The sequence below is a fragment of the Propithecus coquereli genome, unplaced genomic scaffold (assembly GCF_000956105.1).
Source record: "Propithecus coquereli isolate 6110/MARCELLA unplaced genomic scaffold, Pcoq_1.0 Scaffold25, whole genome shotgun sequence".
Lineage (NCBI taxonomy): Eukaryota > Metazoa > Chordata > Mammalia > Primates > Indriidae > Propithecus > Propithecus coquereli.
The window spans coordinates 6,412,744-6,428,524 of NW_012148063.1; positions in this window are offsets into that span (position 1 = coordinate 6,412,744).

Consider the following 15,781-nt stretch of genomic DNA (forward strand, 5'->3'; position numbering starts at 1 on the left):
AGTACAGCAGCATCAAATCTCACACCCAGCAGGTACTTTTGTAAGAAAAAATTGTTCAAGTGAAAGAATAAAATGAAGAAAGCCACCAGAAAGATACACACTTGGCTAGCCTGTTAGACGATGGTGGATGATCTTTCACACCCCATCAGCACGCAGTAGAAAAGACCCAGGAGAACAAGCTGAAGTTCTAGCAAAGCAGAGATGAGAACGTCATGGATGCCGTTTACAATTCAAATGATAACTAGCGAAGTCGTCTGAAGGCTGTTAAAACTCCGGGGGAGAAGATGGCTTAGCTTCTGACTCTCAACAGTAAGCTCAAAGGCTATGCGGTGAGAAATCCATGCCCATATCCATGCTTTGTTTGCCTAATTTAGATTATTTTTAAAATTGATTCTGTTCTCTGATCAACACCTAGGATATTTTTGGTGAAATGTTTATAGCGGTTTTCCATTTTGTTTCTTAGCCATCAGACATAAATCTTGAATGAGGAAGCTACAGGCGGTCATTAATGGAAGCTGTTCCTAGAACCGCAGGTAGGAAATTTTTTTTTTGAGACAGAGTCTCACTGTGTTGCCCGGGCTAGAGTGCCGTGGCGTCATCCTAGCTCACAGTAACCTCAAACTCCTGGGCTCAAGCGATCCTCCTGCCTCAGCCTCCCGAGTAGCTGGGACTATAGGCATGCACCACCATGCCCGGCTAGTTTTTCCTATATATTTTTAGTTGTCCAATTAATTTCTTTCTATCTTTAGTAGAGACGGGGTCTCGCTCTTGCTCAGTCTGGTCTAGAACTCCTGAGCTCAAACAATCTGCCTGCCTCGGCCTCCCAGAGAGCTAGGATTACAGGCGTGAGCCACCGCGCCCGGCCCGCAGGTAGGAAATTAACTCTGTCCAGCTTCTCTCATTCACCAGCTCCTTCGTTACACAGATAAGGGAACAATCTCGGGCTACATTCATTTCAATCCTTCGTCTAATAAAGGTTAGCGATTACTTATTCATCTGGGCCTCAAGGAGGTGCCACCTCTTAGCTCACGAAGCCCGCAGTCAGCTGAAGGGTCGGCAAGCAGGAAGGCCCAGGTGGGACAGGCAGGCTGGAGGCAGAGGACTGGAAGGAGGCCGGTGTGTCGGAAAGACGGCACCTGTCTGTGCTCCCGTGAGCAATCCCAGCTTTGCTCCTGAGTCAGCAGAGTGATGATTGGGTTCGCATTTGTAAGAGCTCCCTCTGGCCAGTCACAGAGAGGGGAATGAGGACATTATTATAGAGGACAAGTTTGGACGCAGAAACCAATTAAAGGGCTTTTGCAGTGATGCGGGCCAGAGACAGGAGTGGCGTGGACTAGTGTGCAGGGGCAGGCACGGAGCGAAGTGGGCAGGTTGGAGAAATATCTCCAGGAGAGATCGTGGGCTTGTAGACAGATGGAAGCTGGGCAAGAGAAAACGCCCAGGCTGCTGGTGCCACCCGTTGAGTTATAGACACAGGAGGGGAGTGACTCTGAGACTGAGCACACGTGGGACAGGCTTTCAGGGTGGCCACGGGACCCCCAGCTGAGTAGACAGGAATGTGTAGCAGCCCAGAGAGGCTGCTGCAGAGACCTGCTCTTGACGGTCACAGAGTTTTCTGAGAACAAGGCTGTCGTGTAATTACCTAGGGAGAGTCCGTGGAAGAAGAGAGTTGAGCCAAGGACAGAAGGAGGTGCATACACAGACAATTTAATGTCTTTGAAGTATTTCCTTTCAGTCTTTTTCTTTACATGTACTTTTTCTACACGGTAGGAACGTTCCTGGGTGTGCACTTTGTATTCTCTCTTTACTTAGCATTATATCATTTGGTTTCCTTCATCACATTAGAACTACTTTTATAAACATAATTTTTAACGGCTGCATAGTTATACCACGTATTTTCGTACATTTGAGAACCCACATTTCAAGTGAGGTTTATGGAGTCATGGACAATTGTGAGAAATGGGATAAGTGCAGGTGTATGCGAAGTCTAAAGCTGCAGTCCCCAACCCCCAGGCCTCAGAGCTCTGCTGCCACCGGTCCCCACTCCCTTCTACCCCGCCCTGCCCCTGCAAAAATTGTCTTCCATGAAACTTAGGAAGCGGGGGCCGCACAGCAGGAGGTGAGCGGCCGGCAAGTGAGCAAAGCCTTCATCGGTATTTACAGCCGCTCCCCGTCGCTCACATCACCGCTTGAGCTCTGCCTCCCTCGCCCCCTCCCATCCATCCATGGAAAAATTGTCTTCCATGGAAACTGGTCCAAAAAGACTGGGTACCGCTGGTCTAAGGGACATTTTGGGGACCACTAAATGGTGAGGGGGGCATGGGGTCAGGAAAACTTGGTGTCATAGTCCGTTAGGACGCTATGACAAAATACCTTAGACTGGGTAGTTTATAAACAACAGAAACTTACTGCTCACAGTTCTGTTGTAGTGGAGGCCGGAAGTCCCAGATCAAGGTGTAATTGGCTCCATGAACAAACACAAAATGACACCCCCCATATATGTTTTCTTATGATTTGATTGCCAGACCAGAAGGGTTCAATGACCAGAACAGTATAATTCTGTTTAACTAATCCTTTTACCTTTTGAGTTGACTCCCAGAAATGGCAGAGTTCTCACAGGATAACAGCACCAAGACTCGCCATCTATCACCACCCTGTGACTTCGGAATGAGACCTGCACGCGTTGCTTTCAACACAACCTGCCCCAATACGTATACGTAGCCACCTTCCTGAACTCCTTATAAAATCCCCTACCCTCAGTCGCTCCGAGAGACAGATTGGAGGCAGTTCTCTTGTCCCCTGGGTGATGTCATCTGTAATAAATTCCCTTTCTTCCTTGACGGTCCTCATTGTCTCAGTAATCAGCTTTCTGTGCAGCAAGCAGTTGGATCTAGGCCGGAACCCCCTCGCAGGTTGGAACAAAGGTGCTGCAGATTCAGTGTCTGGCGAGGGCTCGCTCTCCGTTTGCTGTGTCCTCCCACGGCTGAAGGGGCAGGAGGGACTAGGGCACTCCCTTCGGCCTCACTTCCCCAAAGGCCCCACCTCTTAATACTAGCACACTGGGTATTAGGTTCCAGTACACGAATCTGAGGGGACACCAACGTTCCGGCTGTGACTCAGGAAGGCAAATGGCATTCGAACAGGGCCCTGAGACACAAGTGGCCTACGCTGACCTTCAAACTGGTGTGTGAGCACCCAGAGAGCCCTGAGAGATCACCTGGGCGCCAGCGGTATTCTTCCCCGTCCCCATTTTGGAGCAACAGCCCCTCCTGGATCAGTCAGTTTCCTGACAGGATGGTGACTCTTTTCCTTGCCTTCTGGTCTCCTGGACCAAGGAGCCCAAAGAGACCAAGCAGCACCGTGGCTCAGGGTCTAGCGGGACCCTTGTGTCTCCTGGTGGAAGCATTTCCCCTCCTGCAGTCATTTCCATTATGGAGAGTAAAGTCTTCACTGTTCCCTTTCTGCGTAAAATATGTATTTGTTCCTGAACTAGAGTCGTAAAGCTGTCAATTGTTACTAAACCATTCATATTTAATATTACCACCGATATGATCGGGTTTAAACCTGTCATCTTGGCATTTATTTTTTTCCTGTCTTTGTTCCTTTTCCTCCTTTCCTGCTTTCTTTAGAATTAAGTACTTTTTATGATTTTATTTTGTCTTCAATGTGACCTCCCTTCCCCCTCTTTGATGTTTGTTCTAGGGCTTACTATATACATTTAACTTTTAGCACAGTCTACTTTCAAATAATATTGTACCACATTACATATAAGAACTTTAAAATATTTTACTTCCATTTTCCCCATCTATACTTTGTGCTATTGTTGTCATATATTTTATTCTGCATATATTATAGACTCAAAAATACATTGTTACTATTTTTGCTTTAAACAGCCAATTATCTTTTAAAGAGTTTTTTGAATGATGAAAAAAGTCCTGCATTTCCCATTTCTAACCCTGTCATTCCCTTGTGTAGATCCAAACTTCCATCTCGTATCATTTTTGTTCTGCCTGAAGAGTTTTCTGTAGTATTTCTGGTAGTATAAGTTTGCTAGTTAATTGATTCTGTCAACTTTTGTTTGTCTGAAAAAGTCCTTATTTTGCCTTTGATTTTGAAAGATATCTTTATTCAGGACAGAATTCTAGATTGATGGCTTTTTTTTTTTTCCCCTTTCAGTATTTTAAGGATGTCACTCTATTGTCTTCTAGCTGGCATAGTTTCAGATGACAAATCTGCTGTCATTCTTATCTTGCTTTTCTGTATACAACGTGTTTTTTTCCCTTAGCTACGTCTAAGATTTTCTCTGTATCACTAGTGTTCAGCACTTTGATTATGAATGTACTTTCCTTCATGCCCCTTCTGCTTTGGGTTGGTTAAGATTCTTAGATCTTTGAGTGTAAAATTTTCATCAAATCTGAAAAATTTTTGGCCCTATTTCTTCAAATGTTCTTTCTGTCTCTCTCTTTCCCTCTCCTTTATTTCTGGGACTGCCAAGACATACATATGAAACCACTTGATATTGTCCCCAGGTCACTGATGCTCTGTTCATCTGTTTTCCTCAGTGTGAATCGCTGTGAGCAGTTACTATTGCTGTCTTCAAGCTCACTGATCTTCTCTTCTGCAATGTCTGTGTGTTGTTAATCCCATGTCATGTATTTTTTATTCCACATATTGTATTTTTCATCTCCAGAAGTTCCATTTGGGTCTTTTTATATTATTAATTTTCTCATTATGTTTGTTTTCCTCTACCTTCATGAATAGATGGAACATACTTAATAATAGCTCTTTGAAACATAATAGCTCTTTGAAAGTCCTTATCTGCTAATACCATCATGTATTTCATTTCTGTGTCTTTTTTGTTGGTCAGTATTTCTCTTGGTGATGGGTCATGTTTTCCTGTTTCCTTGTGTGCCTGGTATTTTTTTATTAGATGTTGGGTATTATAAAATTTTACGTTGTTGGGTGCCAGATTTTGTAGTCTTCTTTTAAATAGCACTGGGCTTGTTTTCTGACGTGTAGTTCAGTAACTTGAAATCAATTCTATCCTATAAAGGTTCACTTTGGAACTTTATGGAATGGAACCAGAGCCGTCTTTTTATGTGAAACTAATTTTGTCTGATCTCACTCCTTAACTCGGTGAGACCAATGAACTCTATTTGGTTTCCCCTGCCCTGTGCCCGGCCTGGAAACCACATTCAGGCAGTAATTTGGAGCCCTCATGGGGCTCACCTTCTATATTTCTCCTCTGTCAGTGATCAGAGTCCTGCACTTCCTGATGTCTAATGTCTGAAAATATTTTCACATATGATGTCTGGTTTCTTCTTTACGTAAGGATGGCTGGAGGGGCAAACTGGCCTCTGTTGCTTCATTGTGGCTGGAAGTAGAAAACCCATAATCTATTTTTAAAATCTAAGGTGGGGTGTAGTTTTGCTATTAACAGAGAACATCTTAACACACACATTCCTCAAAATTTATTTTCATTTTCAAGCATGTTTCGGTGATCTCTATTGTAGACATTACAACTTTTATGTCACTTGGTTCCCATCTTCTAGACCCGCCAGTGGATCATGCTTCCCCACCTCTGTAAAGTTAGGCATCACTGTGTGATTTGCCTTGGCCAAAGAAATGTAGCGAGGAGCAACGTGCACAGTTGCACGTGGAAGCTTGTCCTTCTCCAGCTCTTCTCCTCCGTCCACGGCGACAGTGGGACTAAGTGTTGACGTAACGGGGCTGGAGAGTTGAAGCAGCTGAGAAGGCTGAGCCAGCACGGAGGAGAGATGGCCTGGCTTGCTGCTTGGATCTGTAGCAGAATTTGCGAAAGCAAGAAAGGAACTCCTGCTCTGTTGAGCCACTGAGGCTTGGCTTTGTCAGGCAGCAGGGACGAGCGCAGCCTACTGACTGGGACAGTCCCTTTTCTGCATCGAGCCTGAGTATGTGCTCACCCGCCCCTACGCAGGGGTCTAGAAATGTGTTGGCTTGACAAAGCAGGAGTATTTCAAAATGTGCCATCTGGAAAACTATCAATCCACCCTGAAATGAAGAGCAGGAGGAAGCAAAACAAAACAAAAATTTACAAAAGCAAATCACCTTGTGAGATTAGATTCTTTTGTTGATGTTTAAATCGCTTCCAGATGGATCGAATCAATTGTAATTCAGAAGGGATTATTCTTCCCTGACACACTCTGACAGAGATTGGCAGACTGATGGGCACACGCGGTAGGCATCCAGCTGCGATAGGAGAGGAGGTGAAGAACTGAATTTCTTTGAGGAGCCACAGTCTCGATGCTCTTTTGCGTGATACTAGCTCAGCATTCCCTAATGTCCTTGGAAATTTCTTCGTAGTTTAGGTATATTTTCCAACCACCTGTAGACTTACTTTTGATAGCAGCTTCTTTCAACTTGCTTCTAAATAGGAATTCTTAACCTGTGGCCCAGGTAATCGTGGGGCGTGGGAGAGAATCGGTGAACCACATGGGACCGTAGGCCAGTGATTCATGTGCATAGTTTACACTTCTGGGGAAAGGATTTGTACCTTTCATCAGGTTCTTAAGGGTCTGGTGACTCAGAAAGGTCAGTTTCCATACCCAGCCAGACTTTCGTTTCATATTTTATCACCCATATCCTGTTTTCTTTCTGGAATTGCTGCTTCTCTTTCCTTTTTCTGACAACACACACGCTGAAGGAGTGTCGTGAGGAGGGAGGGGTGAACAGTTTCCCTTCAGCTCTCCAAGTTTCTGGCCGATTCCTCGGGTCAGCCATCTGAGCAAGACAGTATTTGAACCCATGCCGCCGTGCGGCGGGCACCCAGGGGGTCCTTATGCACAGAGCTACTCTGGCAGGTGACAGCCGGCGCACCTTCTGCTCTCGCCCTCTGGCTCAAGGAGGGGAGAAATGGCGAGTAGCCGAGCCGGGGAAAGGCAAGAAAGTCTGTCTTGTAAATAGGCGTGTTGCCTTTCAGAGCTCACTGCCCCGTTGGGCCCAGTGTGGAGCTTTAGACTTTTGTATGAAGAGTTTCGGGAAGAATGAGAAAAGCTGTGGCCGAGAGAATGAAAAGAAAGGACAGAGAACCTCAGGAAGTAGTGCGGAGATTTCTCTGTGTGTTGGCATGAGAGGCAGAGAAAGCTTATTTGACTAGAAGCGAGCAGCCTATTGCAGACGGGCAGAGAGCGGGCGGGCGTGCCGTCCAGGCTCTGCGGCCGGGTGAACACGTGGAAAACAGCCGCTCCGCCGAGGCTCGGGCCGGAGCAGGCATGGGGGCTTCCCGTGCACATGTCACAGGTGTTCGATGTATACATTTGCTTAAAAGCAAACTGTGGGACATTTTCATAGTATAAAGCCATGTCCTGGTTGAGAATCCAATCAAACAGAATGCCTTTTTTTTTTTTTCCAAGACAGGGTCTCACTCTGTTGCCCAGGCTAGAGTGCCGTGGCATCAGCCTAGCTCACAGCAACCTCAAACTCCTGGGCTCAAGCGATCCTTCTGCCTCAAGCCTCCCGAGTAGCTGGGACTACAGACATGTGCCACCATGCCCGGCTAATTTTTTCTATATATATATTTTTAGTTGTGCAGATAATTTCTTTCTATTTTTAGTAGAGACGGGGGTCTTGCTCTTGCTCAGGCTGGTCTAGAACTCCTGACCCTGAGCGATCCACCCGCCTCGGCCTCCCAGAGTGCTGGGATTACAGGCGTGAGCCACTGTGCCGGGCCCAGAATGCCTTTTTAACGAGGGTGCTTTGGGAAGCTGTAGAAGTGAGGACTCGAAGGACAGATGTGCAACAGCAGACCAGGGACTGCAGCTCCCTTTTTGTTTTTTTTTTTTAAGAGACAAGGTCTTTCTCTGTCACCAAGGTGGAGTGCAGCGGCACAATCATAGCTCACTGCAGCCTCCAACTCCTGGGCTCACGCGATCCTCCCACCTCAGCCTCCCGAGCTGCTGGGACCACAGGCGCGAACGCCCGGCTCCCTTTTTCCCTTTATTCCTGCTCACCGAACTGCGACACATCCTCTGTTACTGTTTCTGTTACGTTCTGCATGGAGTCATATTTGGTTTGTGGTTAAAACAGTCCCATAGCTTGATCTGCAAAAACACTGTAATACTTACTTCACTCCACTTCCTGCAGAAACCTCTCCGCGGTACAGTGGCAAGTCTTGGTCCCCTGTTTCTAGAGCTGCGCTGCCAAAACAATCCTGTGCGTTAGTCAGCAAACGAGGAAGCCTCCTCAGCCGGCTGAATTCGTCAGCAGTACGGTAGAACACGAGTTCTCTGAGGGAGGTAAAATATGAAGTCAGAGAGGGAGTGGAGCCAACAGAAGAAACATGGGGGAGAAGTTAGGAGACCTAGTGTCTCCTAAGTCCTGTCAATCAGAAATAATTCCTGATTATTCACCATGATTGCCTGGGGAGGAAATAAATGAGATATGGAAAAAATGAAAATAGAAAGTATATTTTAATAAGAACACAATGCATTGTTATAAGTTTGCAGACAGAATTTATAACTAAGTTCCTAAGGCTGCATTAAGCTTTATGCTAAAAGAACAACACTGATTATCAGGTACATAGCAGACATTGTTGGTCATCTAACTCAAAATCTGTTCGTTCCCAGCCCCTTTCTCTCTTGTCCATCTCAACTGAAGAGACTGGAAAAGTCTCCACTGTAGCTCATGGAGGCCACGTGACACAGTTCTGGCCAATGAGTCTTAAATAGAAATTTACTGGGGGCTTCTAGAGGAGCTTTTGCCTTTTTCTTATAAAAGGGACGAATACAGCTGGTGTGAATTCCTCTTTTTTCCTCTACCTTGAATATCGGTATGATGCCTGGAGCTGAAGCAGCTATTTTGTGATTATGAGACAAGCAGCCAACATGCTAAGATAACAAAGAGCAAGAGCTTGCCTGGGTCTTTGATGACATTGCTGAACTGCTACTCCAGCCCTGGATGGCCTATCTTGAGACTCGTTTACTTAAATCTTTGATAGTTGAATTTTCTGTTACTTCCAGCCAAAGCATTCCAAAGTCCACTTTGCACCTAATAGTACACAGTGCTATAATATGTTATAGGCTGTATGTTTAGACTTAACCAAATTGATTTTATTAACAAGGGAATCACCATGTAGTAATTTTCAATTTCACTTTCATTTTCAAAACCGTATGGTGAAGCAAAATTTAGGAGAAATATTTTTCTATTCTGAACATTTGTAAACATACATAGAAGTAGAAAGTATAGTATAATGACTCCTTTCTCACACACCCACGGATGGGGTCAGTGTCAGCCTCTGTGCACCTCCCTCCAGGGACAGGGACTTGCTCCTGCAATAGGCAGCCTCTTTTATAACAGCGCACCTCTGCTAGAAAGGTCTTCCAGATGTTGAGCCAAAACTTAGCCCCCTGTAACTTTTTATTCCACTCTGTGGAGTGTCAGCGTATAGGCCTTTTTATAAAACACTTCATGTTGTGTTTCATTTTCTCTGTGAATCTTGCAACCCACTCAGAAGAGGGGTATTTCTGGAGAAAGGTCAGGGACAGAGAGGAGACAGACCTGCCCACCCCCTGAAGCGACAGCACAGTTGGGAGGCCTGTTCTTCCTCCTGCGCAGGGAATACCAGGGAGGAGGCGGCGCTGGCACTGTGCCCTTCCTCCTTCCCCGCCCACCCGTTTGCCCAGCTCTTGTGCTGTGGCACGGGAGGTGAGGGGTGTAGGGACAGACCTGCCTTGTCAGAGGCCCTGCCAAGCTTCCTTAGTTGGCAGTGATGGGACAGTCATATTCCAGTCTGCACACTCGTCCTGCCTGCAGTAGGTTCTCTCTGGATGTGGAATTGAATTGGACATTTCTCCTAAGGACAAGCAGACCTTGCTGCTGTTGGCATTTGAATCCCCTCCCTCCCCGCACACCTGCGATGGGTGTGCTTTGGGTGGTTTTTCCAGCTGAGATGCTGGGTTGGGGCCCGAGGCCCGCCTGACAGGCCGGCACACCTGTGCGGGGAGTGTGGTCTTGGCCATAGAAGTAAACAAAGCTCCCCTGGTCGTCAGAGCCCACAGGCGCCCACAGTCTCTGTATCAACCCGCCCATCTGGCAGGTTTGTTGACTTCCAGTAATAAACCAGAGGGGAGGAGGGACCTGGGGGCAGAGAGTGGCCCAGCTCTCCGACCCATGTTCCTGCAGCTGCTGAGCGCAACACCGTCTGGGTGGCACCTGCGGCTGCGAGGCGCATGCTGATGGGGTGTTAACGTGTGTCTGGGGAGCCGCCAGCCCCTGGGATGGCCGTGGTGCATCCTCTGGGAGGTCCCAGCCTTGAGGGTTCTGCTTGAAAATCTACCGAGACCCATATCCAGTTGTAAGGCCCCAAGACAGGTCGTGTTGTCCGTGTGTGTGCGCATGTGCGCCCATAGAGAGAGACAGATATCAGTGCTTCAGATGCTTTATTTAAAAAAAAGAACAACTTACAACGAACTTCTGAACCAGCCCTCCCTATTCACAGCGCTGCAACACGTGTCCCCCCAGCGCCAAGGCGGCGGCACCCAGGCAGGATTCCCCAGGGAGCTGAGCCGGGTGCGCTCAGCTCTCACCTGCGCACGAGGCTCTTCCGACAGGGGAGGGGGCGTTGGCAAAGACGCACAGCTGTTTCTGTGACCACTGGCACCAGGGATCTAGAAAGGGCCTAACTTGTTCTCCTCTTGGCTGGTAATTGTCAGCTCAGTCTCATGCAAAAGCCCCTGTTTCTCCTGGGCTTTGGGCTGCCTGGGGTCAAGAACACGAAATGAAACGTCCTACTTCTCCGATAACTGTAGCTACCTGCGCTGGGTAGCAGTGCTTGATCTTTGGGAAGGAAAGACCAAGGCACGGATCAGCTGAGCTGCCATTTACACGGTGTCTACTTAAGAGACTCAGTTTCCCACCCAGCTCCAAAGCAGGTGTGCGTCATTACCTCCCACCACAGGCCTCATTGAGCCCCTGGCACCAGGGTGTGCCACCCTAAACTGCGCAGACGTGGCCCTGGCTTCACAGAGCCAGCAGGACAGTGGCAAGAGGCGCTGCAGCGACAGCTCATGCTTACACGGTGCCTGCTACCTGCCAGGCTCTGTCCTAGCCTTTGACAAATAATGATGTATTTCGTGCTCACATCTTTATATAAAAGATGAGGAATTTGAGGTAATGGTTCAAAGTCGCCCAGCATGGAAGGGGGGATCCAGGATCCAAACCCTGGCCGCGGAATCCTTGCATTGAACTCCTACAGATTCTGTCTGCTTAAAGGCAACCAAGTAAAGCACAGAGAAAGGAATGATTACATAGAGCGGCACTGCCGGGAAGGAAAGGAATGCAAGCACGCGGTGGGGAAAGTGTGGTCAGATCCCTCTGAAAGGGACACGTGTAGGTGGAAGAAAGCTGGGAAGGGCTCAGCCACTCCAAGATGGTTGTGGGAACAGGACAGACTGGCCCCTGGACTTGGGCCTTGGCACAGCCACAGGACCACACAAGGGCAACGTGCCTGGGACACGGAGGGTGAGGGAGCATGAAGGTCCCGCTGGGGGACAGCAGGGCCAGGCAAGCCATGGGAGGAGGGGGGATGCCCCCAAGTGCCATCAGAGCCGAGCATGGAGTGACACAATCCAATTGTGTGCTGAGCTCAGACAGGGTTGGAAGCAGGAGTCCGGGTGACAGGGTGGTCACAGTGTTCAGGAGGAGAAATGGCCCCAGGCGCAGCTGACCTGTGCTTGATTTAGAATCAACAGCCAATGCCCAACCCACAGCTCCAGCCTTGCTTCCAGCAAGAGACAAAACTATAACAAACTTAGTTATGGATCTACCTGGCTTTTGTTGGAGAGCCGTGAATTGGGGCCGCCTCCCTTACATCAACTAGAATCAGCCCTCACTGGGCGCTGGCAGGAGACTGGGTTTTGTAAGGTGGGGACACGGAGACGGAACAGTATAGAAAAGCTGATTGGTTAACATCAGGTTATGATAGGTTATGTTTTTGTTAGGATGGAAGCAGAGGCGACTTCCTTCTTACGCTGAGTCAGGTACATTGGAATCTGCTGTTTTCAGGAGGAAAAAAAAACCCGGGTCTATTTTGGGATCTGTTTCCTTAAAGTTCCAGTTTGCTGGTGCAGCATTTAGTGGAAGTGACTCCATGTGGGTTTGGTCTGTCTGCTGGGGCCTGGTGCTGTGTAACAGTCAAGGCTTTGGTCAGGCGCTCACCTGAGTGGGAACTCAGTCTCAAACCCCTGACCTCAGCGAGAGCCTGACCAGACACGGCATCAGCCCTGCTCCCGGTCGCCATCATTCTGGGTCTCCCGCTCGATACAATGGACTGAAATACTGAGTTTCAATATGTTTAGACTCATGAGTTCGTAATGGAAGTAAAAAAGAAAAAAACTCATTGGTCACCATCAGGATATTAGACCAATTTGGTGAGTTCGCGACAACTCATTACTTTGAACACTAGTAAATAAAGAAAAAGAATCCTATTCCACCTGTTCTGTTAATTTTTGTTTGTGTCACCACTGGGTAAACAAACAGATGAGAAGTTGCCGTTTATAGAGAAGGATTTTAGCTGCCAACTGGAAAAGGAATGATAGAACATAACCATTTCGATGATGAAGGGCTGCTCAGAGAGACTCAGACACAGGCTCGCGAGAGGAAGAACACACCTCACCCATGGAACGGTCTACTCAAGCGTCTAGGTCCAAGCACCAAGCCACCGCGGCACCACCGGGACACACTCGGCAAAACACAGTCTGGGGAGGACCACTGCACGTGCACCCTTGTTGTTTTTTAACAAGTAAATTGCAAGGGAAAAAAAGAAATAGAAAACCTACATATTAAAAGGGATTTAAGAGATATCATTTTGTGTAAGTAATATTTGGGTCCCATTCACACAAACTATGGGAAAAAACTTATGACATTTATGAAATAATTGGAAATGTGAATACTAACTGATAATGTTAAATAATTATTTTTAAAATGACACCAGTCCACAAGGTTATGCAATTTTTCTAGCAGCTTTAAGGATTCAGGGTTAAGGGAGGCCGCTAAATAAGTCATTGAAAGTTGCAGTTTGAATAAATGAATTAGTTAATTAGTAAGTTAAGAATATTGGAATTTTTTTGCTTTAAATATGTAGTATCTAATGAAATACAGTTGGCCCTTGAACAATATGGGTTTGAATTGCACAGGTCCACTTATACATGGATTTGTTTCAATAAATATATTGGAAAATTTTTTGGAGATGTGCAACAATTTGAAAAACTTGCAGACAAACTGAGTAACTTAGAAATATTGAAAAAATTAAGAAAAAGGTATTTCATGAATGCATAAAAGTAGATCCTAGTCTATTTCATCATTTGCTATCATAAAATACACACAAATCTATTATAAAAAGTTAAAATGTATCAAAACTTACACACACACACACCCTGCACATAGCACCATTTATAGTCCAGAGAAATGTAAACAAATTTAAAGATGCAGAATTAAACAGTAACTGCATAAAATGAACCGTAGTCCATACCGTACGACTGCAATAATTTCATAGCCGCCTCCTGTTGCTATCGCGGTGTTGCGAGAACTCTCTTAAAAGCCAGAGACGCTCGTGCTCTCCACGTGAGTTCATCTCTCCAGTAAATTGCCCGTCGCGGTAAAAAGTGAGCTCTTGAGCTCCTCACGTGCTTGTGCAATAGCGTAAACCTTGACTGGCAGCGGGGGACCCGCGCACAGCGGCAGGAGTGGGCTGGAAGTGCTCTCACGAGGCAGCGAGCAGTCCTGGCCTTGCAGGGACAGGTCGACTTGCCGGCTGCGTCCCGTGGACTGAGGTCCGCGGCTGCGCGCGCCCCGTTCATCCAGGAGACTCATCTTGTGAACACGCGGATCTCACAGGACCCACAAACACACTACAGTCCGATCAGTGCGTTTCTTCTCTCACGGTTTTCTTAATAGCATTTGCTTTTCTCTGGCTTACTTGATTGTAAGAATATGGTATGTAATACGTTTAACATACAAAACGTGTTTATTGACTGTTTATATTATTGGTAAGGCTTCCGGTCAACAGTAGGCTATTAGTATTGATAGTTAGGTTTTGGGGAAGTCAAAAGTTATATTCATATTTGTGACTGCTCAGAGGTTGGCTGGCACCCCTACCCCCGAGTTGTTCAAGGATCAACTGTATTTATGTTAAAAAGTATTTTGAAAAAGTATGAAGTTTCATTTAAAACATATGGTTAAAATCTTGGAAAGCCAGAAAGTCATAAACATTGAGAATCAATAAATATATTATTTGCTGATGGGTCGATTTGTTTTGCCAATGTATTGATGATCGTATTTTTTTAAAACCCAAAGAGGGACATGCGGTCAAAGACAACAGGATCTTTGAATGTATTTAGATGAAAATTCTTCTTAAGGCATAAAACTTAAATTATAATTAGTTGTACATTTAATGAATCCCTTTTAAGGGAAATATAAAGTTACACACAACTGAAGCCAACCCAGAAAATCATATGTATCATCCCCCTTGAAGTCAGACCCTTCGAGAATTGTCCAGTGTGTCCGCCGCATTTCAGAAGTGGGGAAACTAGAGGACGGTCTGAGAAGAACAAGTGTAATCAGAGCCCCAGGCGACGGGAGCACAAGGCGGCTTTGCAGGAGTCACCAGAGAACCTAGGGAGGGGCGGTCACTACCCCTGTCTCCAAGGCGACTGCACGCGTTTAATAATCCGAAAGTGGTGACTAGATCCTCGTGTATGCAGCAGGGCAAGCGAAGACCTGATGTACCCTCACCCGTCCTCCAGACGGCCCTCATAGGGTCAGCAGCGACCTCCACACGGCTAAACACGAAGGCCAGTTCCGACCACACCCTATGCCACCCCTCTCAGCCTCGGCCACTGCTGGCCACGGGCTACTCCTTGAAACGCTCCCTTCCCTGGGACCCAGGATACAGTGACGCTGCTGGCTGTCCTCCTCCTCAGTGGCCTGTGCACGTTCCTCCTCTGCCGCAGGCCCGCATGTCGGGGTGGCCTCTTCCCGTGCCAGTCAGCGCTCAGCCCCTTGCGAATTCACTCTGCCCCAAGGCTTTCAACCCGTCTACACGTGGTCCAGGTGTACCCCGAGGCCAACCACCCCTAACCATACAACTGAAACTTAAGTCTTCCTGATTTCCCCAAAACACGAGCTCTCATCATAACTGAAACACCACATGAGGTGTGTGTCCTTGTCAGCATGATTCAGTGGCATTAAACCGATCACCTATAAACAAACCAGCTTAAACAGCTCCTCTTGCCTTACAAAGAATATTAATGTATAACAGCCAGTCACAAAAAAGGTTGAGACGCCTCCTTCTTATGCATCATAAACGGTGCTGGAACCCTTGTGCCCGGGCTTCCTACCACTTCCAGTTTGTGGTCTCCCGGGTTGTGGGGGACCACAGCCTTTTGTAAGTATGATAAAATTTGTATGCATTTGTAACATTTTAAAATTTGATCTGATTTTATGTTTAATACTGATGACCTCCATATTCGCATCTCTGTCCAGGCTTTGCCCTCGGACTCCAGACTTGCAAAACCTGCTGCCCACTCAACTCCTCCTCCTGGATTTGCAATCGGCATCTTCCATTCGCATGCCCTAAACTGTCTGTGCCACCTGCAGCCCCCTGCTCCTCCCACCTTCGTCCCGTCTTAGCTGATGGCAATGCCATCCTTCCAGTTGCTCTGGCCAAAATCTCCGACGTACAAACGCCTGTCTTTTTCTCACATCCCACATCTGCTGTGTCAGCAAATCCTGCCGACTCACCCTTCAG